Source organism: Pongo pygmaeus, chromosome 1 (assembly GCF_028885625.2).
Source record: "Pongo pygmaeus isolate AG05252 chromosome 1, NHGRI_mPonPyg2-v2.0_pri, whole genome shotgun sequence".
Classification (NCBI taxonomy): Eukaryota; Metazoa; Chordata; class Mammalia; order Primates; family Hominidae; genus Pongo; species Pongo pygmaeus.
The window spans coordinates 164,746,105-164,770,973 of record NC_072373.2 but is presented as its reverse complement, the minus strand read 5'-3'; the positions used below and the strand labels follow the sequence as shown (position 1 = coordinate 164,770,973).

The 24,869-nt window shown below is 39.2% G+C and overlaps 1 protein-coding gene across 5 annotated transcripts in view; it reads left to right on the top strand.

Moving 5' to 3' along the window:
* The window catches only part of LEPR (leptin receptor), a 119,813-nt gene that overhangs the window by 961 nt on the left and 93,983 nt on the right, over positions 1–24,869 (top strand). For 2 of the 5 annotated variants that reach the window (XM_054485565.2, XM_063654543.1), the window contains exons 1-2: positions 13,032–13,493; positions 13,820–14,114. The exons of 2 other annotated variants lie outside the window; for them this stretch is intronic. The gene's annotated coding sequence lies outside the window, so the exon portion shown is untranslated. Of the gene's footprint in view, positions 1–13,025; positions 13,494–13,819; positions 14,115–24,869 lie in introns of those variants that run through there. One more of the 5 variants, XM_054485570.2, reaches the window with a different exon arrangement.

Below are 24,869 nucleotides of genomic sequence, written 5' to 3'. Positions count from 1 at the left end.
AGCACCAAGGGGATGGTGCTAAACCATTCAATAGAAACTGCCCCCATGATCCAATCACCTCCCTCCAGGCCCTACCTCCAACACTGGGGATTACAACTGGACCTGAGATTTGGGCGGAGACACAAATCTAAACCCTATCAGGTAGCATGGGGCAGTATGTAGGAACAGCTGCGTGATGAAGGTCCTCAGATCTGAAGCAGCCTCATGGAGTTCCAACTTGCCTCAGCAAGGTGTAGGAGCAGTAGACTAATTCCTGAGCCTAGCATAGTCATGTTGCTGGGCCTTCACCCAGGTGCCCAGAGCCCAGAGTGGTGCTGGAGAACACTTTTCAATGCACTTCAGCAGGGCATCGGGGTCCAGGAAGGAGAGTCATTGATCCTGAAGTGACCTTTGGCATGGATCCATGTAGATCAACACTTGAAAAACAGGATGAGGAGGGAGACGCCAAATTCAACAAATGACCAAATATCAGAACGTTTGCTTATTCTGGCCCTGCCTTCCTTCTGTCCCATGTCCCTTGCTTAAAATTAGATGTGAACTGAAGGAAAAGAAATGGGAGCCTGAATTCATTGAGGCTGAGTTTCTATCATCCAGTAAAACAGGATCTCACTGAAGAAATTAAGTTCAGTTGCATGAAAAAATTAAGCCACACTTTCTGATCATTTGCTTATATGACCTGAAATTTAAATTTTGTCTTCTACTTCAGACAGTGTTCTTATATGTGGCAGAGAACCTGGCTACTAGCAGCTGCAGCTTGCAACTGCATATATTTACCATCTGGAAGGAAAAAGCTCTTCACCTCCTTGACTCTTACAGCATGGTGCCCTCAATCAAGCTCCTGTTTGAAAAGCTTCAGAGAACAATCTTGACTGGCCTTTCTCTAATCATGTTCTCACCCTATTTACCAATTACAGAGTTAGGAATGTGAGATACTATGATGGGTCCAGCTTGGAGCTCTTGCTATGTGGCCTCTGAAGCCAGCATGCTGTAACTAGTAGCTCCGCCTAGATCCATGTGCTTGGTGTCAGGGAAGGAACAGTTTCTCTGCCAAAAGGGAATAAATACTTTGATCAGAGGTAGGGGAGGTGGGGAGCAGGCTGATCAAAACAGTGAATTGCATTATCTACCTTGTGTGCCTATACTAATAAAGGTTTCCTTAATGTCACATTGATATGATCAAAGCAAGAAACTAAAATTATGAACAAGATACTGACTATGTCTTTTATGACTCATTAGTTCAGAATTAGAACCTGGGCTCTGGAAAAAAAAAAAAAAACCACAGCCATTTCATTGTAAATTTGTAAACTTTGCAGCAGTTTAACCATGAGAGTTGGCATATAGGTCAGGGAATAGGCCTGGTGGGTTTTGCTGTCAAATCCCATTATACTCCTGCAGAGAATAAAGTGCTTTGTGCTTCGTGAAAATTGGTTTGTAGTATGTGTGTACCAATTATCAGGATTGTCAGAAATGTTGGCCACTTTCCTTTCAGGTTCATAGGGACTTAAATCTGAAATACTTCTCTACAAAAACTTTACTTAGCTGCATAATTCTGAAATAGTTTTATTCTGGCCAACTGCTTATTTATAACAGCCTTTTCAGGTAATATTCTAGGAGCTATTTCCCAAGATTTATTCTCTTTACTTTATTTTTCATGATATTCTTTCAGGTGCAAGGAAATAAAAATTAATTTGGCTTACGTATACAATTTGGATAATTTTGTAGTTTTTCTTACACTGTGTTGCTCATTTATGATACTGCATGAAGTACTGAAAAAATGTAAAAAAAAATCCTTGGGGAAGTCATATTTTAGCCCACGTTCTGTTGTTAATTTTAATCTTGGGGTTAAGTAATTTTTGCTCTTGGTATGAAGTTATAAACAAACAATCCAATTGATTTGGCTTTCAACTCTAAACAGCTTCTTGATCACAGTGTAAATAGCTGCTTGAATTTCACTACTGTTACATAGCTTTTCAGATAGTCAAGGAAATATGATTCTGCCATATCCATGCCAGCAGATTCTAAAAGGCAAGGAAAGGTGTTTCAACAGATCAGGAGTCTAAATGAGTTACAGGTTGAGCAACTGGCCAGTGAAGAGCCACCAACAGTAACTGGGCAGCCCCAGGCCTGTAGGAGCATCTGAATGGTTCTAGTTTCCAGGAAGAGCTTGCAAAGAACACATGGTCTTATATAGATATTTTCAAATAACTCTTTTCCTCCCAATTATTTTAGTAAATATATGATTGTTGTAGATAAATTAGAAAAGTAAATATAAACAGGAAAATAAACTTATCCATTATTCCATAATCTGAAGATAGCCTTTGATAACATTTTGGTATATAGCTCATCATTTTTTCTTATGCATATATATTTTAAAATCCATTGAGATTATGCTGAATATATAATTCCTATAATATATGTTCTGTGGTAATTTAGAATAAAAATCCCTTTGGTATGTGAATTTAAAACAAATTATAGGCATATAATCATTGTGAAGTATCTATTCTTCAAATCACTTTTTTGTTCTTTTTAGTTATACAAATGGGAAACAGTAAAATTTGCCTTTTATACTTATTATTTGAGCAATTTCTAAATCTAAGATACTGTCATAAATACTTTAGGAAATAGCAAAACAAACAACATTAATAAGACATAACATTTGCCCTCAGGGCATTTATATAAGGATATGCATAAGCAATCATTAGATGAATCAGATAATGTTTCATGATAAAATGGAAACCAAATAAATTTATAAACAATCATAGACCGTAGATAGCATAGTCCCAATTTGGGAGATTACAAGGAATATTTTGTTGGATCTTGACATATTGGCTAGGATCTCAGCCAGCAGATAATGGTGGTGGGTGATTGTTGAGGGAGGGATGCTGTGGAATGAAGGAATAAAATTCTGGATGGCATAGCATGAACAAAATCAGGAAGTGAAAATAAATGCAAAGATGCTTTTAAGTAACTGTGAGTTCTCTCCTGAAGCAGAAGAAAACACTGGTAAATTAAGTTGACGATACACTGGGAACGAATTTCAGTGCCAGACTTAGTTTAAACTTTATCCTGTAGGCAGTGCAGAGACACAGATGCTTTTGAGCAAGTCCGTAAAATGGTCAAGGCTGTACCTTAAGAATATTTTATGGAATCTTAAATTCCTAGAAGGAATGACAAAGCCATTTTTTTTTGTGTAGGTAAGTGTTCATATAACTGTTCTCTAAACATCTCATATTTATTTTTTAATATAATTATAGATACAGTTTTATTTTTACTTTTGTACCCCAAGAATACCTTCTTAGAACTTCTTAGAAAAGCATAAGGATATCCTGAAGTATTTTAATGTCTAAACTTTCTTGTTATTAGTATTTGTTTTTCTCAATTTATGGCTTGACAATAGAGTGTTTGTTCTGTATGTATTTGTTCCTCTTGTCTTTCTTTCATAAAATGCCCATTCCATTCAAAAAGCATTAATGCAGCAAGTATATGAGTAGAATATTGTATTGTATAATGAGCACTATAAAAACTGTGTGTCCTGGAGAATTTGGGTTAAATTATCTGGCTGGGCCTGGAGATAGCACTTTAGTAAGATACATTTTGAATATCATGAAATTTAAAGAAAAAATTGCTAGCACTTAAGATAGTCAACTTGGTTAGTTGATATTAATTATCCTGTTAATTAAGGATTTTGAAACTCAGATTTTCCTGATTTGTTCTTCAATTTCCTTTCTGAAATTTTAAAATACTTTTCTTTTATTGCTTATTAGCTATTTGGTTTAGCTTTAAATTGCTAAAACTTTTTGAAGAATGAAATATATTTTACGGTTACCATTTGCATTTAATGTGTAAAATTGATTTTAGGCTTTCATTAAGTCAACTTTTATACTGAGGTTTAAAACTTTCCATTGCTGGCTGGGTGCGGTGGCTCACACCTGTAATCTCAGCACTTTGGGAGGCTGAGGCAGGGCGGATCACGAGGTCAGGAGATTGAGACCATCCTGGCTAACATGGTAAAACCCTGTCTCTATTTAAAAATACAAAAAAGTTAGCTGGGTGTGGTGGCACACACCTGTAATCCCAGCTACTTGGGAGGGGCTGAGGCAGGAGAATCACTTGAACCCAGGAGGTGGAGGTTGCAGTGAGCCGAGATCGCTCCACTGCACTCCAGCCTGGGCGAAAGAGCGAGACTCCATCTCAACAAAACTAAACAAAACAAAACCAAAAAAAAACTGCATTCCATTGCTAAATGTGTTTCTGGCTCAGGCAGAGATACTGGCTGCCATGTACTCAAATAAGCGGCCTACTAATTATCTGCAAATGGTATGTCAAGTGACCCCCAAAATTAAACATCTTTATGTAAAAGGTTTTCTCTTCTAATGTTTACTTTGGTCTCAGAATCCATTATTTAATTAAACAGTTATATTGTTTATCCAGCTAATGCAACTCAGTACGTAAGAAGACATTTACTTAAATCTAAGAATGTACTTGAATTTTTATTGCTATTAATTGTATTGGTGAATTCTTTTGTACCATAGCACCTTTCAAGTTTGCAAATGCAGCTCTTTTGCTGTTAGATGTAAGTGCCTCTGTACCCATTTCATAAAGACTCATCACCTATTCTGAGACCTTGATTTTGCCACCCCATCACCCTTTTCCCTTCCAAAGGCAAGGACAAACCAGAGCAATTGTAGCAACACAAAATCGCAAAAGAAAGACAAAGCTTCATGGTTCTCTTTAGACCATAATAACTGAGTAGTCTCAAATCTCTCTCATGAAATTTTAATGTTTCGAGTAATCCCCCACGGTTTTTAGATGGTAATAGTAATGTCCTTTTACCTCTACCAGTTTGTTCCAGACTTCTTTGATACTACAAATGGGATACGGTATATAAAGCTGGTCAAAGTCAAGAAAACTTTGGTAAATACTCCTGTAACTATAGATACTAGTGGTTCCTGCAGGGTATTGGTATTCCAGACCTGAAAGATTCATACACAATCAATCTGAAAGTCAGAGCAGAGCAAATGCACCATAAGCTGTGAAGTTACTTAGTGGTTCTTTGACTGCTTAACTGAGCTGGTGAAAGTCAGGGCCTGTGCATATATGTTTAAGTGATAATCTGCCTCAGTTAATTTTCCTGTTTCAGATTTGCCAGTTCACCCTAACCATCTTGAAAATAAGTTATCTCTGATCTCTGTCTGTATGTTACTTCTCTCTCCTCACCAATAGAGAACAAATGTGGGCAAAGTAAGTAAAGCAGTCACCACCTTTGGAGGGAAAAATTGGTCATGTTCTGTGGATGGTGGATCAACTCTATTGCGGATAGTCAGTAACATTTTTACTCTCTAACTCATCATTTACACCTCAAATCTTTTTTATTTAAATGCTCTGAAGTTGTAGCTTTGAATAATAGTCTTCGATGTGGTGGGGGTCTTAATCACCATCATTCTAGTCTAACTCGTCTCCCATCAAATCCCAGCCTATAACATTCCTGATGAACATAATTTAACCTCTATTTAAACATATCTATGATGAAGAGTGCATTGTCTTACCAGAAAGCCCATTCCAGGCTCCATTCCTCTTCCAATTGTTGTGAGAGTTAGAAAGTTATTCCTCAGATTTGGTTTAAACCTGGCTCCCTATTCATTCCACACATTGACATTAGTTCAGTTTACAGGAGCTACATAGAACAGTCTACCATATTTTCCTCATGACTGTCTTTCCAATATGTGAAGTGAACTATAATTCTTGCCTTCCTCCTAAATGTAGTTTTCTCCAATTTCATTTGGTATGCCTATTAAAATGCAGAATCCTGTTTCCTCATCTCCAGAGGTTTTTGTTGATTAGGTTTCTGGTAGGCCTAGGATTTCTGTCTGTTTTGTAGTGTGATCTGTGTTTACATCTGAGTAGTTTTATCAGCCTGTTTCTTGTCTGTGGAATTTTGGAGGTCCAATAGCTTTCTTTTGTCTTGTACTCTATCCTTTAAATTTCAAAGTGGCAGTGTTTCCACTGGTATAAAATTCTCAAGAATCTTGTAGTTTTCCGTGTATATTAGAGAAATTCACTCCCGAAGAAAAGAAGCTTGTTTATAGATTTTTCCTAGATAATCTTGTCTCTATTTTGGGGGTCTGCTGAGAAGGCCAAGGGGGTCCATGAGTCACCTGTTTAATCTCTTTAAAGAGCCTTTTGTATGACTGAATACTGATTTTTATCTTTCTGAGGTAATAGCAAAAGTGTTACCAGCCACACTTTTGGCTTTTTCTCTGCAATGCACTTTTCTGGCAGTGAATCCTTAATTTTTGCTGATAACATTTTAAGTCATCAAGTCCTGGCCACTTTTGGTTTCACCATTCTTTCCCTAATTTTTATCTTTCCTTTTACATCTTACTATAAGCCGTGAGAAACCAAAATGTGCCTTCAACACTGCTTGAAAATCTCCTCAGCTATATGCCCAATTTCATTGTTTACAAATTCTGCTTTCCACATAACTGCAGGACACAATTCTGCCAAGCTTTCTATCACTATATAACAAGTATCACCCTTCCTCCAGTTTCCAATAACACATTTCTCATTTCCACCTGAGTCCTCACTAGCAGCCAGCTCTTTTCTTTCCCTTTCTTTCTTTTTCTTTTTCTTTCTTTCTTCTCTTTCTTTTCTTTCTTTCTTTCTTTCTTCTTTTTTTTCTTTCTTCTTTCTTTTTCTTCCTTTCTTTTCTTTCTTTCCTTTCTCTTTCTTTCTCTTTCTTTTTCTTTCTTCTTTCTTTTTTCTTTTCTTTCTTTCTCTCCTTCCTTCCTTCCCTCCTTCCTTCTTTCCTTCTCTCCTTCCTTCCATCCTCTGTCTCTCTCTTTATTTCCTTCCTTCCTTCCTTCCGGGTCTCACTTTGTTAACCAGGCTGGAGTGCAGTGGTGTGATCTCAGCCTACTGCAACCTCCACCTCCCAGGCTCAAGCAACTCCCCCGCCTCAGTCTCCCAAGTAGCTGGGACTACAGGTGCACACCACCACACCCTGCTAATTTTTGTATTTTCAGTAGAGACTGGGTTTTGCCATGTTGCCCATGCTGGTCTCAAACCCCTGGGCTCAAGTGATCCACCCACCTGAGCTTCCTAAAATGCTGAGATCACAGGTGTGAGCCACTGTGCCAGGTCTCCAGCAGCCACTTTCATGTCCATATTTCTATCAATAGCCTGTTAATAATGATTTAGGTATTCTCTAGGGTAATATATATTTTTCTCTACCTTGCTTCTCACTTCCTTCTGAAGAAGCAGAGTTGTTAACATCCATATTTCTACTAAAAGTCTGTTTAAGATAGCCTTCTATCTTTCTATGTAAGCAGACTTTTAGTAAAAATATGGATTCTAACAACTCTACTTCCTCAGAAGGAAGTGAGAAGGTCTTGATCTGTCACCCAGGCTGGAAGTACGGTGGTGTGATCACAGCTCACTGCAGCCTTGACTTTTGAGTTTGAGCAATCCTCCCACCTCAGCCTCCCAAATAGCTAAAATTACAGGTCTGCCCCACCAAGCCAGGCTAATTTACAAAAAAAAAAATGTTTTTTTTTGTTTTGTTTTTTGTTTTCTGAGACGGAGTCTCGCTCTGTTGCCCAGGCTGGAGTGCAGTGGCACGATCTCAGCTCACTGCAACCTCCACCTCCTGGGTTCATGCCATTCTCCTGCCTCAGCCTCCCGAGTAGCTGGGACTACAGGGGGCTGCCACCACGCCTGGCTAATTTTGTTTTTGTATTTTTAGTAGAGACGGGGTTTCACCATGTTAGCCAGAATGGTCTCGATCTCCTGACCTCGTGATCTGCCTGTCTTGGCCTCCCAAAGTTCTGAGATTACAGGCATGAGCCACCGCGCCTGGCCAAAAAAATGTTTTTTAAATATAGGGTCTTGCTATGATGCCTAGGCTGGTCTTGAACTCCTGGCCTTAAGTGATGCTCCTGCCTTGGACTCCCAAAGTGTTGGGATTACAGGAGTGAGCCACCATGCCTGGACTTAACCAGTTTGCCCAGAGAATACCCACCAGTGGCGTCTGTAGCTGTAGCATTTACCCCAAGATAACTTTGCGAAGAAATATGCTTTTATTATTATTTTCGCATCCCTCCAGTATGTTGACTTCAGAAACAAAAGACATCATTCTATTGATCACATTCTGTTTTTAGTAGTGATATTTCCATTTACAAAATATAGTAATTCTCAATCCCTGAAAATGTCAAGTCCTAGAAAATGTGGCATTCCTATGAATGATGTTAACATCATTATTGAAGAGTTGTTTGCCAAGACCAGCTCAGTTGGGGAGACCCTAACCCAGTGGCGCTAGAGTAATTAAAGACACACACACAGAAATATTGCGTGTGGAGTGGAAGATCAGGGGTCTCACAGCCTTCAGAGCTGAGAACCTTGAACAGAGATTTACCCACATATTTATTGACAGCAAGCCAGTGATAAGCAGTGTTTCTATAGATTATAGATTAACTAAAAGTATTTCTTATGGGAAATAAAGGGATTGGCTGAAGTAAAGGGATGGGTTGGACTAGTTATCTGCAGCATGAATATGTCCTTAAGGCACAGATCGCTTATGCTATTGCTTGTTGTTTAAGAACGCCTTTAAGTGGTTTTCGGCCCTGGGTGGGCCAGGTGTTCCTTGCCCTCATTCTGGTAAACCCACAACCTTCAGCATGGGTGTCATGGCTATCACAAACATGTCACAGTGCTGCAGAGATTTTGCTTATGGCCAGTTTTGGGGCCAGTTTATGGCCAGATTTGGGGGCCTGTTCCCAACAGTTGTTGGCCAAAGATTCATTTGATTAACCTGATTTTTCCGTTACAGACGATTCTGATGATTCAGATGATTCTGGTGTTAGCTCTGTTTAGAAATAACTCCAAGAACAGTTTTTATATTTTATTTTCACATTGAAAATCAGTCAGATTTGCTTTAGCCTCAAAGAATGTGTCTAATATAAAATTAAATGAGCGCTGGCAGCGAGCTGCACTTTTTTTTTTCCTAAATGGAAAAAGGGTTAAGGCCTTTTTTCTGATCGAAAACCCTTAAAACAGCCATCTGACTGAAAGGCCTGACAGAACCAGGCCCACCATGATTATCTAGGATAATCTCTTGCATGTACAGTCAACTGATTATGGACTTTAATGACATCTAGCAACTCCTGGATTAGTGTTTGATTATGTAATCGGGGACTGCAGCCTAGCCATACTGATACATCAAAAAGACTGTCACAGTGTCTTCTATCACTTATTCCATTAAGCAAAGCTGCCACCTCACATAACACAATAATTTATTTTCACTTGGACATTTAGGTTTTAAAGGGATTTATTCTCAGAGATATGTTAGGAATCAAAATAGAAATAGTTCTATATCATTGGCTCATTGAACACAGTAGTTCTTGAATTAGCAGTTACAACTTACAAGTTGTAAATTGTTTTTCCATGAGGACTTAAAAGTTTCATGTACACTAAATATAAATTTCTTTTGGCTGGAAATGACATTGGTACTATTTAAATAGTCTATTGCTGGCTGGGCACGGTGGCTCACACCTGTAATCCCAGCACTTTGGGAGACTGAGGCGGGTGGATCAATTGACGTCAGGAGTTTGAGACCAGCCTGGTCAACATTGTGAAACCCTGTCTCTACTAAAAATACAAAAATTACATGGGCTTGGTGGTGGACACCTGTAATCCCAGCTACTTGGAAGGCTTTTGTATGCATTTTTGAATGCAAATTTTTGAGATTTGTGTGGTAATTAGACATATAATCATAGTTATAATTATTGTTTTATTCTGAAAAAGTTTCCAAAAGACATTTAGGGTATCATGGCCAAAGTGAGTCACTGTTTTATTTAAAACTACGGTCAGTTCAACCACAAGCTTTTCTGAGTGTCTATTGTAGTGGATATATGTGCTTTTCTTTGTCAACTTCCCCATCAGTAAAAGCACCCTAATTTTATTTTGGGGTTCCACTTTCTCCCTGCCCTCAGTAATTTGGTTAGGTTAAGACTCACCCTCCTCATATCCCCCATTTTCCAGGTTTACTTGGAAAATGGTTTCCAGGTTTACCATTTTCCCACTTACTTGGGCAGTCATCATATCCCAACTCACTGGCCACACGACTGGTGTGGGGATGGGCCTATAACCCAGGTAAGTCAATGAATGAGACCTAGTTTGGTAGTTATTAAGATATAGGTTGATTGCTTAAAATTGTAAGAGTGGAAGAGTAAGAAGGAAAGTCAAAGAGAAAAGAGTTGAGCCGGGAAGAAAACGGAGTCATTCAAATCATTATTCGTAAAGAGTTTCAAGAAGTGGCGCATCAATATTCTCAACTTAATAGTTGGGCAATATTTATGTTTTTGAAACTAACAACTAAAATACTTGGATAAAATATTTCTCCTGATTTAAGTAACTATAATTTCAGTCATGATTCATTGTTCCCAGCAGGATCTGTATCTGTGTAAATGGGCATAGTATTGATTTTTTTTCAGAAGAGAAGATAGGTGATCTCATTAATTTCTTTTTCACATCAAAACTTTCCTTTTAGGGTTTTTTTTTTTTCCTTCTCTCAAGAAAATACTGAATGAGTCAGGGTGCTAATCTGCTTTGCTCTAGTAGATGTTTTTCACCGTAGTAATAATTTGCTTAGCTGCTTGGTATTTACTCATGTATTCATTCACAGTTCTTTATCAGGCTTCAGGTATGTACCCAATATTGTGCCAGATGAAATGAGATTCAAAGTTGTCTCCTAGCCTAGAATGTAAATTCTATAAGGACCTTCTCACTCGGAGCACAGTATTGGCACATTATCAGAAATCTATACAGATGCATTTAGGATGCATTTCTGTAACAATGGTCACTTGTGAGGTGCCATGCTTGGCCTTCAAGTATTGCCTGCAACTCAAGCACAAGTTGAGGGTTTGAACCTTTGTACTTGTTTCCTACAGGGCAGTTATTCTTCAAAATGCCCAGGTTTAATGATACTTATTTTTATTTTTTATTATTTATTTACTTTTTTGAGACGGAGTCTCACTGTCACCAAGGCTGGAGTGCAGTGGTATGATCTCGGTTCAATGCAACCTCTGCCTCCCGGATTCAACCGATTCTCCTGCCTGAGGCCCCCAAGCAGCTGAGATTACAGGTGTGCACCACCACACCCAGCTAATTTTTGTATGTTAATGGAGATGGGGTTTCACCATGTTGGTCAGGCTGGTCTTGAACTGCTGGGCTCAAGTAGTCTGCCTGCTTCAGTCTCCCAAAGCGCTGGGATTACAGGCATGAGCCACCATGCCCGGCGATACTTATTTTTAGTAGGTCACAATGAAATAATTAATTATATTTAGTGCCAATACAATTTCAAATAGTGATGCTGGAATGACACCTGATACCACAGTAGACAATGATTTTGATCTCTATTAGTTTACTATAGTGGGCTAAATAGTGACTTCCCACCAAAAATGCCCACATCCTAATTCCTGTAACCTGTGAACGTGACCTTATTTGGAAAAAGGGTCTTTGCAGATGTAACTACATTAAGAATCTTGAGATGAGACCGTCCTGAATTATCTGGTTGGTCCCTAAATCCAAAGGCAAATGTCCTTTACAACAAAAAGAAGAGAAGAAGGCACAGACACAGAGGAGAAGGCATGTGAAGATGAAGGCAGAGACTGGAGTTATGTGGCCGCAAGCCAAGGAATTCCTGAAGCCGCCAGAGGCAAGGAAGGATTTTCCCTTAGAGCCTTGGGAGCCAGTACAGACCTGCTGACACCTTGATTTTGGAATTTTAGTCTCCAGAGCAATGAGAGAATACATCTCTGTTTGAGCATCAAGTTTGTGGTAATTTGTTACAGCAGACCTAGGAAACTAATATGTTAGTTCGTACTGATTATTTAATTAAAGACTCTTTTTGTATTGTTTTGTTTTCTAAATAGTCTGCAGAAACCTACCTCAATTATTGTCTCCCTCCAATAGAGACACCTGTCTGTTGAGATTTGGTGGAAATCCAAGGGTTAGTGTTTCTGGGTTATTTTTCGCCTACCACAGATAGTGCTGAAAGCCCATTTAGTACACAAATATGACATTTCTGAATAAATTGGCTTCAACAACTGGTCTGGAGATCCAAGTGCTGTTCAAAAAAGTGACACTCGTTCTGACAGGCGATTCCTATGAAGGGGAAGCTCCATTTGCGAAGTTATAGCAAGGTTCCTTCCATAATGCACAGCAGCTGGGCCAGGGAGCCCGGAGTCCTTGTTTCTGGCCTACCCATCTCTGGGCTACTTCCCGCAACTCACTTTCCCTGTGTGCCTCGAATGCTTCTTCCTATGAGGCCGTTAGTCAAATTAAGTAGAGGCCTTTAAAAATTAGCCATCCATCCAATCTAGAGAATGTCCACTACGCTTCATTCTTTCTCCCTTACCCTGTTGATTTCCTTCATATCACCCAGCGCTGATGGTAATTGTATGAATACATGCTTATCTGTCTGTCCTCCCACCCCTAACTCTAAATTCAAGGAACTCTATAACTGCACCTAGCATATTTTCTGGCATTCCTCAATAAAGACGTATTTAATAGATAGACAAATAATGAGTGAACATTTTGAGTGGAGGGCCGGAAAATGTCTATTTACTTTGGAGTTGGAATCAGACTGTTTAAGAGTACTTTCAAAAAAAATTTTTGCTACGTCAAACATCACAGAATTTCAGGATTGAAAGAGTGGTGGTCATATAGCTCAATCCCCTCCAAACACCCCCACCCACCAGATGCGCGAATGCCCTCTTCAGCCTTCCTGACAAGCAAGACGAAGATGCTGGCGGAAGCATCCCTGGTATCAGGAAACTCATGACCTCACTAGTTTTGATCTTTTCCATTTAGCTTTCTTTTCCCACTCCTCCCAGTTATTACAACCTTAATTGTAGCATTTTGCACAACTGCTGCTGCAGAGTTCTGGAAGTCTGGGGGTGGGAGGGACGGGGGAAGCCCAGTGCCTATCTCAAGCCTGCAGCCACCGACGCGGGTAGGGGGGTGACTGCCAGGGAACTCGCGGCACCGCGTGCTTGCTGGGTTCGCCTGGGCTCTCGGCCTCCCTGCGGGCAGGGGTCCTCCCTCCCCAGCGCCGGGTCTCTCCTCCCGCAGGCCCGTGGCCCCCCGCAGCGGCATTCCCCGCCGCCGCCCCCTCCCCGCCACCTGCGCGGCCGCCCTCGCAGCTCGAGTCAGCTCCTCCCGCTCAGGGGCGGCTGCGGAGGGCGCGGGGCGCACGCGGGCGGCCACCCGACTCTTCCCTCCCTTCTCCCCACCCCAGCCTGCTTCTGCTCAGCCCCACCTCCCCACGCACTCGGCTGCCTTCCTCTCTCCTGAGAGTTGCCCCGCACCTTGGGCGAGGAGTTCAGAGCGGCCCCATCGCAGAGCCCACGGCCGGCCGAGCGCGCGCGACGCAGGTGCCCGAGCCCCGGCGCCGCCGCCATCTCTGCCTTCGGTCGAGTTGGACCCCCCGGATCGAGGTGGGACCCGCTTCCCTCTCCGACACCCCCTATTGCCACCTCTTCCCGCTCCGGGTAACTCGAGAATGGGCTTTGGGACGCGCGTGGCAGACGCGGAGCCCCGCGGGCCGCTTAGGGACTGGGAGTCCGGGGCAGCTTAGCGGGACCACCAGAGGGGCCAGCGCCCGGCGGGCGGCGGGGGTGGGGTGGGTGCGACGCCGGGCGACTCTCGGCTCCCGCGGGGCGAGGAAGATCTGGGCACACGGCTGACAGCAGCCGGCAGCGCCTGGAGCGAACCTGCCCGGGACCACCGAGAGAGCATGCCACCCGGCCAACTTCTTTTCCAGGCTTCCTGCCTACTTTGGAAACTGAAGGGACTGCCACCTAAAACAGTAAACCCTGGGGCCCTGAAGAGAATTTGCTGGTTCGAATGACAAGAGAAAAAATAATTGTTCTGTAGGGATGGTTTAGACCTCAGCTTTTGTTTCCCACCTCCTCACTTCCCTGCAAGCAAATTAAACAACAACAGTAGCAGCATCAGCAGCAAAACCCCAAACCCAACCTCAACCAAACCACTTACTGAAAGGGATTTGTAGTGGTGAGAAAAAGAGACCCAACTGAGGAATCATTTGGGAACCTCAGGTATGGTGCCATTTAAAAACTGGTTATTTCTGGTGTTATTTCTAGAACTTGTGTTTGCAAACAGGTTAGAATTCTGGGCTCTTGTCAGCCTAATGGAGTTCTTTATACTGAAGGGTTGCCTGGGGTGTCCTCTGTTAACATTTATTTCTGTAAGTATTAAAGTATATTGAAACAAATACCCTTTCACGGCTCTGGAACTGGAATCAGAAAATCTGAGTTTTGGTATGATTTCCTGTTTATTATCTATGACACCGTGGTTAGTTTAACCTCAGTGGGCCTCAGTTTCCTCATTTTTTCAAGTTGGAGGGTTGGATTAAGATAATTTCTGAGGGCCTTTTGAGAATATCTAAGGTATGCCCCAGAATAAAAAAGTATAATTCCTTAACTCTTTAACTTGTTACAAACATTGCTAGTTTCATAATTTCATGAAATAAAAACAGTCTGTATTAATCATGGCATTAGTTTATATGCATTTATGACTTAGGCTTTTAGGATTTTCCCACCAAAAGGTATAGAGAAAAACATGTATAAAGAGCTCAGAAACATATGGATTTATATGAATATTTACACCTCTCATATTACCTTAAATAATCTTTAAGCCAGTATTTGCAACACTGCAACAAAAATACATGGCTTTAGCATAGCACGTATTCTCTTTGAGTATTGTACATCTGGAGGAAATAAAAATGTGTTTGAAGGAAAACAAACATTGCACCTTTCCTATCAATTATTGTTCTTGAACAGTGCTGGCTACTTTTTAGCATAAAGTTGTGGGCAGAATGTTAAAAAATTGGTTTCAGGTCACTCCTGAGCCGCTGTGAAATTAAGCACAATAGCAGAGATGCCAATTTTAGTAATGCAGTTGGTTGCCTTGGAATGAATCCCAGAAAATAGCAGAGATTAACTAAACAGATAAACCAGAAATTAGGAATGGACACACACACACACAAAAGTGTGTACAGTGAGTATGTACTGTGAAGGGTTAGTGTACTTCGTACTTTCTTTTTGATTAAAAGAAAATGTCGGGTTGTTTTAGCAGACAGAGAATGTTACAGTAGCTTTTGTTGCTACTTCTAATGTTTTATCCGTAGCATTTTCAAGATTATTTGAAACTTAGTTATCACTAGTAAGGACAGGTTTAAGAATATTTCTGCCTCTTTTCGGTGGCTTGGATTCAAAATAATAAAACAATCTTTTCTCACCCACATGTGCTTTGTATGCAATTTGGGAGAGTGAAATGGATTTGAAGTACTCTTTTATGAGTACATTTTAACTAATTTTCAGTGCCTTTTTGCCTTTGGGCTGGAAATGTCGTAAGTTATTCTGGCATTTATCTTCCCTCGTATTCTCTGGTGAAGTAGAGATAGTCATCTCCGTTGAAACAGATGCTCAGAGATTTAAGTAAATTGCTTGTTGAGTGAACAGGGAATCGTAGAACTCAAATATACCCTGATTGCTAGTCATTTGGAAAACAACTGAAACTGGATGGGTCTGACAGCTCACGGTCCACAGCCAACTCATTCATGGCTTGGGAGTGTCATCATGTTTGTCAGAGGATCTGTTCCTCCTTTGTAATGTGGGGACTTACTCTCTCAGCAATTTACTGAGAAAAAAGTAATCTCTTCACACTTTGATCACTATTATAGGAACAAATGGTGTGTATTTGTGAAGTGCAATATTTCTGGGAGGTCTTGGAAATAAATACTAAAAGTATCCAGAAAAAAAAAAAAAGAACTCTCTTGGCAGATATTGTACTGCATTTTTCATACTGAGAGCCAAACACACCCACTTAAAGAGTATGTCCTGTGGAGTTAAAAATGAAGAAAAAGGCTTATAGTCTGCTCTAATTCTTAAGACTTTATGTGATTTACAAATTCCAGTTTTAATTAAATTAGAAAGTTGCAAATGTTCACCTACTGGCCACACTCAGTATGTACAACCTTTTGGAGTTGCTCTTCAAATACGATCTGCTTATAGTTTGGAATATTCCTTCTCAAACATGTTTTTTGGAGTCTTGCTATGTTGCCCAGGCTGATTTAATACTTTTTGTGACTTAATAGTGATATTACCTGTTATCGTCACACATAATCTTATTAATATTTAAAATATTTTAAACTACAAATCTTATATAAATAAAATCTTTAAGATATTTGAACTGTAATGAATATAGAGAGAAGCATATAAAACAGATTTAATGGTTGACAGATAATATGATAAATCATTATAATAGGTAATTGTAAGGCAAATTTCTCACTACTCACCACCCCCAAAAAAAGAACATTGCAAATATCCCAAAACTTCTTGTTTGTTCCTTCTTCATCACAAATCTAATTTACCTTTTTTTTAAAAAGAAAGTTATTTATTTATTTATTTTGAGACAGAGTCTCTCTCTGTCACCCAGGTTGGAGTGCAATGGCACGATCCCAGCTCACTGCAACCTCCGCCTCCCAGGTTCAAGCGATTCTCCTGCCTCAGCCTCCCAAGTATCTGGGATTATAGGCGTGTGCCTCCACACCTGGCTATTTTTTTTTTGTTTGTTTGTTTTGTATTTTTAGTAGAGATGGGGTTTCACCGTGTTAGCCAGGATGGTCTCAATCTCCTGACCTCATGATCTGCCCACTTCGGCCTCCCAAAGTGCTGGGATTACAGGTGTGAGTCACCATGCCTGGCTCAAAAAAAGTTTTATATGATTATAGTAGGCATTAATTCATAGATTATTTTGCTTAACATTATGTTTATGAGATTAAGGGATTTCTTCTCTCTCCTTTAAAACAATATTTTTTGAGAGAATTATCTCAGCTGGGCATGGTGCCTCATGCCTGTAATCCTAGCACTTTCGGAGGCTGAGACGGGTGGATCACAAGGTCAGGAGTTCAAGACCAGCTTGGCCAAGATGGTGAAATCCCATCTCTACTAAAAATATTAAAAAAATTATCCAGACCTGGTGGCAGGCGCCTGTAATCCCAGCTACTCAGGAGGCTGAGGCAGAAAATTGCTTGAACTTGGGAGATGGAGGTTGCAGTGAGCCAAGATCGCACCACTGCACTCCAGCCTGGGAGACGAGTGAGACTCTGTCTCAAAAAAGAAAAAAAAAAGAAAGAAAGAAAGAAAGAAAGAGTTGTCTCTGTTCCCTGTCTCCAATTATTCTCTTCACACTGTTAAAAAAAACTCATTCCTATTAATCTTGTTTTCAATATTCTGCTAAAACTACATCAAGGTCTACTACTGTCAAGTTCACCAGTGATACTACCTTTGCTCATCCAATAGTCAGTTGTCAGTGTTCATTTTACTTCACTACTGGTAGCATTGTCATGGTTATTACTCTGCTCCTTGAAACAGTCCCTTACTGACTTCCAGGACACCATGCATTCTTGATTTTCCTCCTTCTTCACTGGCTGCTCCTTTCTATCTCCTGTGCTAGCCTCTCCTCTTCTCTTAGAGGTTTTAACCTTGGAATACCTTAAGGTTTAACTCTTTTTTCTCCGTGCTTTTTGATGATTTCATGCAATCTCTCTACGTGGGTGTGTTGATGATTCCGAAAGTGATAGCTCAAGCCTTGACTGCTCCCTCTGGACTTCAGATCTTTATATTCCAGCTGTCTACTGAGCATTTCCATTTGGATGTCTAGTAGGCATCTCCAGTTCAAATTCTCCAAATGGAATCTTCATCTTTCCCAAACCTGCACTATCTGCAGTCTTCCTCATCTCCATCTTTCAAGTTAGTTAGGCCCCAAACCTTGGAGTCATCTTTGATTCCTCCTATTCTCTCATACCTCATTTGTAATGAGTTGGGGAATTCTCTCTGCTCTATCTTCAACACAAATCCAGAATATAATGACTTCTCGTTGCTTCCATGGCTCTGTTACAGGAAAGGGGTCCCAATCCAGACCCCAAGAGAGGGTTCTTGGATCTCATGCAAGAAAGAATTCAGGGCAATTAGGTAGAGTGAAGTGAAATCAAGTTTATTTGGAAAGTGAAGGAATAAAAGAATGGCTACTCCATAGACAGAGCAGCCCCAAGGTCTGCTGGTTGCCCATTTTTATGGCTATTTCTTGATGATATGCTGAACAAGGGGTGGATTATTCATGCCTCCCCTTTTTTAGACCATATAGGGTAACTTCCTGACATTGCCATGGCATTTGTAAACTGTCATGGCGCTGGTGGGAGTGTAGTAGTGGGGACGACCAGAGGTCACTCTCGTCGTCATCTTGATTTTGGTGGGTTTTGGCCATCTTTTTTACTGCAACCTGTTTTATCAGCAAGATCTTTATGACCTGTATCTTGTCCTGACCTCTTATCTCATCCTGTGACTTAGAATGCCTTAACTGTTTGGGAATGCAGCCCAGTAGGTCTCAGCCTCATTTTACCCAGCCCCTACTCAAGATGAAGTTGCTCTGGTTCAAACGCCTCTACAACTCCCACCCTAGTACAAAGTGCCATCAACTCTCACGTGAGTTATTGCAAGGACCTCCAAACTGGTCTCCCTGCTTTTATTTTTTGCCCTCTTCAATACATTCTCAAAATAGCAATCAGAGCACTCCTTTTATAACGTATGTCAGATCATGTCACTTTTCTCCTCCAAACTCTCCATGGATTTCTGGTTCACACAGAGTAAAAACCAAAGTCCTTAGGATAACCTCCAAGGCCCTACCTGATCATTCTGCCTACCACTTTACCTGTCTGGTCTCATTTCCTACTGTTCTTCCTTTCACTTTACTCAGTTCCAGCCACACTGGGCTCCTTGCTATTTCTTGACTATATTAGAAACCATCTTTTCATTTTAGCTTTCCCTGCCTTGAATGCTTGTCCTCCAGATTTCCACATGGGTTGCCTTGTTACTGTCACTTCTTTTAAGTCTTTGTTCATATGTCTCCTTTTCAATGAGGCCTACTCTGATTACAGTATTTAAAATTGCATATCTTCTTACCTTGTAATATATTCTTTTTCCTTTCCTTTCCTCTCCTCCCCTCCCCTCCCCTCCCCTCCCCTCCCCTCCCCTCTCCTTTGTGTCTCCCTATAGCATTTTTTTACCTTATAAAATACTGTGTGACTTTTTAATTATCATTGTTTTTTTTTCTGTCCCATTTCCACTAGAATGTAGACTCCACAAGGGCAGAATTTTGTCCTGTTTTGCTCACTGTTATGTCCCTAGTGTGAGAAATAGGGCCTAACATGTAAGAGGTGCTCAATACTTTTTTTGGTGATCGAATGCTATTGTTTGTTCATTTTTCTTCCTGGATATATTCAATTCTATAAATATAACACATTAATTTAAAAAATGAATTCTGATTATGCATATTTAGTTTCCTTCCTTTCTTCTTCCCTCACCCATCACTTCTTCCTTCCTGCCTTCCTCCCTTCCTTCTTTTTTGCCACTATAAATAAAGCAGCTATGATCCATCTACAAGTGTGCTGGTATACAGAAGTTCCCTTAGAGCATAAAACCAATAGACAAATTATGGTCTAGCAGGACTTGCAGACTTCAACTTTATTAGATAATGAATGCCACACATTTTTAGTGTGGATTCACCAATTTGCATTCCTGTTTTTATTGCTCTACACCAGATGGACAAACTTCGTATTGCCAGAACATTTAATTTCTCGCCCTCTGATGGGTATTATCTCATTAATAGTTACTACTTTAATTACTGGTGAGATTGAGCCTGGTGTCTGTGAGGATAGGTTAGGTTATGCTGCAGTAACAAATAATCTGCGAATCTCATGGGCTTAATGCAATTCTTCATTGATGCAAAGTCTCCTATGGACTAAGACAACTCTCTGGGGCAACTTCTCCATGTAATAACTTGGAGGTCTAAGTTCAGGGAAACTCCATCATTCTGTAACTGTAACAATCTGGAACATGGAACTTTCCCATTTGGTGTGATAGGGGAAAAGAGAGCAGGGATGGATACTCGTGAGCCATCTTCAAATGCTTCCATCTGGAAGTGACATGAATTATTTTCAAATGCTAAACATAAGTGTTTAATATAGTCACATGGTAATATGACCCAGTAATTCTATTCCTAGGTATATACCTAAGACGGATGAAAATATACATCCACACAAAAAGTTGTACAGAAGTGTTAGTAGCAACATTCTTCGTAATAACCAAAAAATAGAAACTACCCAAATGCCCATACACTGATGAATGGATAAACAAACTGAGGTATATCCATACAATGGAATATTATTAGGCAATAAAAGGGAATGAAGTGCTGATAAATGCTACAACATGGATGATCCTTGAAAACATTATGCTAAGAGAAGGAAGCCAGTTACTAAAGACCCCAGGATTTTATTTATATGAACTGTCTAGAATAGGCAAGTCCATAAACACAGAAAGTAGATCAGTGGTTGCCAGGGATGGAGGAAGCTGGTGAAAGGGGAGCGACTGCTAATGAGGAAGAGGTGCATTTTGGGGTGATGTTAATATTTTGAAATTAGACAGTGGTGATGATTGCTCTGTTAGCATACATTCACTCTGTTAATGTACTAAACCTAGTGAATTGTATGCTATAAAAGAGTGAACTTTATGATATATGAATAATAGACCAATAAAACTGATATTTTAAAAAATACTTTAAAAATCAAGTATATTTCTATATGCCATCAAGAAACAGAAAATGAAATATTTTAGAAATGCATCATTTAAAATAATTTCAAAAACATGAAGTTCCTGTGAAAAACATCTAACAAGATGTTCAGGGACTTTTATGGAAAAAATTAGATAAGATTTACATCTCATATTAGAGAAGAACTCGGTATATAGAGACAGATAGTCATAAATTTTAGGACTGAATGATTAAAGGATATCAATTTCTTTTTCATTGTTATAGACTCAAAACAGTCTCAATAGGATCTCTATTAAATTCCTAACAATTTTTTTAGAACTTGACAAGGTGACTCTAAAATGTATATGGAAAGTCAAAACCCAAAGAATGCTAAAGCACTCTTGAAAAAGATGCAAAATGGGAGAATTTATGCTATCAGATAGCAAGACTCGTTTTAAATCTGTAGTAATCAAGACAATGTTTCTTTATTATTTCTTTTCCCCTTCTACTTTCTTTAATTTTTTCTGTTCTAACTGCTTAAGTGAATGTTCTATTAAATGTTTTATTCTAACAGATTATAAAGGAATGATAGCACATTAATTTTCAGCCTTTCTTCTTTTTGAAAAGTGTTATTTATGGCTTTGAGCTGCCTTCTGCATACTTCTTTATCTGCATGAAATAAATTTGGAGATACTGTTTTCACTAAGATCAGTTTAAAATATGTTCTGATTTTCATATTTCTTTTTGCCCAGTTATTAACTTAAAAGTGTTTTTCTGGTTAATTGAAACTTTAGTCAATTTGGAGTAAGCTTCTTGATTTCTAATGTTTCTTTTTGCATTAAAGCCTATTTTGTATGATATTGATATAACTCCACCAGCTTTCTTTTGTTCAATATGTGCATGTTAAATCTTTTTTCCATCCTTTGTTTTCAGATTTCTACATACTTATCTTAAATGTGTCTCTGTGTCCTATATCATTTTTCTGTCATTCTGCATTCAACCTTTCTGTATTCTTATGTTTTAGATGTGTCTGTAGTAAACAGCATTTATTTCTTAAGGTATTTTAAATTCAGTGTCTTTCCACTAGAGAATTTTGTCAGTTTACATTTAATACAATTACTGATATATTTAGGCTTGTATTTACTTTCTGCTTTCTTTATTTGCCCATAATTCTGGTTATTTTCTTTTTTATTTCCACATTTTAGGTTGATTATTTTTATCACTTCAAATTTTCTTTCATTATTTAAGAGTTATACACTCTATTTCTATTGCTCAGTAACTACTGTAGAAGTTACCATATGAATCCTTAAGTTATCGAAGTTGAAAATGAATACACTTTGAGCAGTAATGAATACAGGAAAATACAGAGGCCTTAGCTTACTTTAACTTCATTTAATACTCTCTTGTCATATATTATGAGCATCTTGAATTCCATTTATTTATTCAAATATTTATTGAGAGCTTACTCGGGGCTAAGCATTATTCTAGATACTGAACAAAATAGATGAGCATCCCTGTGCTTGTAAGACATAACAGAGTGCAAACAATAAACTTAATAGAGTAAATTATACCATATACTAGGAAGTAATAAGTATACAGAAAAAAAAACTAGAGCAAGGCAAAAGAGATTAGGAGTGCTGAGAGAGGGAGAAAGAGAATGAATGAGAGTGAGTGCACATAAGTACAAGTGAAAGTGAGTGAGTGTGCCCTAGCTTTGGACCAATACTGTCTATAAAGTTTGTGGGGACATATAAATGTTTTGTCTGTTTTCAGTAGATAACAGCTAAAAGGTTTGAGCCAAATAGAGAGTCTCAGGTGCTTCTATAATGGTATTATAATAGGCTTTAAAAACGTGAAAACTCATGTTTAAGAACAGCTGTTACCAACTATCTGTTTTGTGAGGGTGGAGGACAACTTAGTTTTTCTCAGAATTAATTATATTTTCTTATTGTAACTTTAGCTGCTGTTATTTGGGCATCTAAACCTATACAAATTAAGAAGCTATGAACATGAGAGAATCAAACAATTAGATTTCTGTGCACACCAACAGAATTTCTGAACCAAAGTGGTTTGTGTTTAGAAGATGAAAGAGATGATAAATCATACACACACACATAGATAAACACACATATTTTATGCATGTGTGTGCCTGTGTGTGTGTGTATAAACGCAGAGAGAAAACATACTGGCATACACATAAGCACCTGTTAATTGATTTAGTTGCTGTTATAGTAGTAAGATGTTATCTCTTAGAATTATGGTATACTTATCATATTAGACCTATCCAGGAGGTAGCTGGGTATTTCTCTAGGGTGGTGTCTTGCAACAACACTGCTAGTCATAGGTCTGATTTGGGGGAGAAAATATTTTTTTAAGACGGTGTCTCGCTCTATCACCCAGGCTGAAGTGCAATGGCATGATCATAGCTCATTGCAGCCTCAGTCTCTGGGTTCAAGCTACCCTCCTGCCTCAGTGTCCCCACTGCATGTTACCACACCTGGCTAATTTTTTCAAATTTTTAGTAGGGACAAAGTCTTGCCATGTTACACAGGGTGGTCTCAAACTCCTGAACTCAAGTGATCCTCCCGCTTTGGCCTCCCAAAGTGCAGGGATTACAGGTGTGAACCATCGTGCGAGGCCGGGAGAAAAGTTTTGTTGACAGAACAAACAGGATGCAAAGAAACAATCTATAAAAACAGTAATTTAGGCCAGTGGCTTCTTGGTCTTCTGACTAATAGGATTCTAAACTTGCAAATCAATTCTTATACAGGAGTTCTTATTGGCATTTACCCGATGCCCTTTGGCTGATGTTTGTTTTTACTGACCAGAGGTTCTGTGGGAATCTCATTTATTAATACCTACAATGTGCTTCATATTCCTCTGCATCTTTGAGGGACAATTAAATGTCCACTCTATGGAATCTTCTATAATTTCTCAATCATAAGTAATTACTCTGATTTCTCCTAGTTACCCTTCTTTCTAGGTAGTTGTAATTCTTTAAGTCTAAGACAACATGGATTTTTAAGCTACACTACTGATATAATTTGGATAATTGTCCCCTCCAAATCTCATGTTGAAACTTGATTCCCAGTGTTAGAGGTGAGTCCTGAAGAGGGAGGTGTTTAGGTCATGGAGCAGATCCCCAAAGAGTGGCTTGGTGACATCATCACAGTAATGAACGTGTTCTTACTCTATTAGTTCCTGTGAGCGCTGATTTTTTTAATTAATTAATTAATTTATTATTATTATACATTAGGTTTTAGGGTACATGTGCGCAATGTGCAGGTTAGTTATATATGTATACATGTGCCATACTGGTGCGCTGCACCCACTAACTCGTCATCTAGCATTAGTTATATCTCCCAACGCTGATTTTTAAAAAGAGCTTGGCTCCTCCCTCCTCTCTCTTGCTTCCATGCTGTCACTATGTGATCTCTGCATGCTGGCTTCCTTTCCGCTCTCCTTTGCCTGCACTATGAGTGGAAGCAACTCGAGGCCCTCACCAGATGCAGTACAGGTGCTGGTGCCATGCTTCTTGTATCGTCTGTGGAACCATTAGCCAAGAAACCTTTTTTCTTCATAAATTACCAAGTCTCAGGTTTTCCTTTATTGCAACGTGAATGAATTAAGATAACCATCATTTTTGTATCAGTAAAAAGAAAAAGCTCTGCGTATTGAACTATTTTACAGTATTTTTTATCATTTAAAAATTTATACTTACTCAGATAGCTCACTAAGAATTATATATATAAACATTTTTATTTAAATCGTATCATTCTCATAAGGAAAGTATAAATCAAAGATTTTGGTTAAGGGATTCTTATTCATATTCAAAGTCTGTTTTTTTCAAGTTGCTATTTATCTCAGAACTGTTGATGTAAATATTTTCCCAAACAGTATCATACTCTAGGCTATCAAGAATATTTGTGATACAGCAATTCAAAAAAGAATGCCTCACTATTGTTTCTGGGATTTTCTTTCAAGCTGGTTCATTTTGCTAATTTTGATGCTGGCTTTTAACTGATCTTGTAAGATGTCAGTATAGGGTTTTTTGGAGTTCATATTCTTTCCTCAAATGATCTTTAAGTAGTTTGTTGACCAAGATATTGATGGGTTAAAATTGTCCAGTTGGTCATTAAAAAAGTGCCCAGTTTGGATGTATGCAATCAATAACAACCAGATCACAGCAGCTACCAGGCCATCAG